We start from the raw sequence: 1768 nt of genomic DNA, 5'->3' as shown, positions 1-1768 counted from the left end.
TTTTTAATCCACCCTTTCCCTACTCCACCACCTACTTTAGCCTACACCGTTCAACACCCCTCTCTTCTTGAATCTAAAGGTCGTTTTTCTAATTGGGTAAATGTCCTTCATCTGCTCTTTTCTGTAAAATACACACAACAAACTAACACACAAATTGAGACAGACTAGGAAGAAGGATTGGCCATCTACTTCTGAAATGACAGGACTTTGAAAACCCTATGTACAGTAAAGCACACCCAGACTAGCACTTGGACTAGCAGACATGACAATTGAGACTGAGATCTTAGAAACAAAAACACAAAGAAGGAGGAACAGCTATAAGCAGACACTACTGATTGGAACACTGAATGTAGGAAAACTGGATATTGTTAAGAAAGAAATGGAATGCATAAATATTGACATACTAGGTATTGGTGAAATGAGATGGCTTGGCATGAGACATTTTTAATCAGATGATCATATGATATACTATGCCAGGGGTGAAAAGGTGAGAAAAAATGGGGTTGGTTTCATAATTTAAAAAGTCATTTCTAGATCTATCCTGAAATACAATGTGGTGAGTGACAGGATAATATTCATATGCATACAAGGAAGTCCAGTGAATACCACTATCATTCAAATATATGCACTAACAACTAGAGCCAAAAAGGAGGAAATGGAAGATTTCTACCAACTTTTGCAATCAAAAATTGATCAAACATGCAATCAATATGCATTGATAATAATAGGTGATTGGAAAACAAAAGTTGGGAACAGGAAAGAAGGATCAGTAGCTGGAAAACATGTAAGAGGAATGAGGCTGGAGATAGAATGATAGAATTTTGTACATTCAATGATTTATTCATTGCAAATACCTTTTAAGAAACATAAACGCAGGCTGTACACATGGATTTCACCTGATGGTATGCATAGGAATCAAATTGATCACATTTGTGGAAAGACACACTGGAGAAGCTCAGTATCAGCAGTGAAAACCAGGCTAGGTGCTGATTGTGGGACAGACCACCAACTATTCATATGCAAGTTCAAGCTGAAGTTGAGGAAAATTAAATCAAATCATAGGAACCAAAATTTGACCTTAAGTCTGTCCCACTCGAATTTCAAAACCATCTCAGGAACAGGTTTGAGGCCTTGAGCACCAATAAGCGTAGACCAAATGAGCTCTGGGAGGATATCAAGAAAATCATCCATGAAGAATGCAAAAGATCATTACAAAGGCTGAAGAAGAAAAGACCAAGATGGATATCAGATGAGATTATGAATATTGCATTAGAGTACCAAGAAACCAAAGCTAAAGGAAGAAAACAAGAAATCAAAGAGCTGAACAGAAAATTTCAAAAGGCAGCTCAGGACAACAAATAATGAAACGTGCAGAGAGCTGGAATCAGAAAGTCAAAGGGGCCAAATTCATTCAGCATTTATTAAGCTAAAGGAGTTGAAAAACAAATTCAAGCCAATGGTGGCATACTTAAGGATACTTTCGATAGAATGTTAAACGACCCAGGAAGCATTAAAAGAGTCACTGTACCAGAAGGAATTGGCTGACATAGAAGAATTTGATGAAATAACATATGTGCTAGAGCCTGTGGTAATGAAGGAAGAAGGTCAAGCTAGGAACAACACTAGAAGTCCTAATCCGCAACATAAACAGTCTTTCCAGTATCCTGGAAAACCTACAAACAGGAGAAGATAATGTAGATGAATGGGATCTTCTAAGACTCAAATCCCTATGCACATCCAAAAACTTCTCCAACAGGGTAAAAAGGGA

Source organism: Elephantulus edwardii, unplaced genomic scaffold, assembly GCF_000299155.1.
Source record: "Elephantulus edwardii isolate Elephantulus edwardi_28Jun2011 unplaced genomic scaffold, EleEdw1.0 scaffold00135, whole genome shotgun sequence".
Taxonomy (NCBI): domain Eukaryota; kingdom Metazoa; phylum Chordata; class Mammalia; order Macroscelidea; family Macroscelididae; genus Elephantulus; species Elephantulus edwardii.
This window is presented reverse-complemented; position numbering follows the sequence as displayed.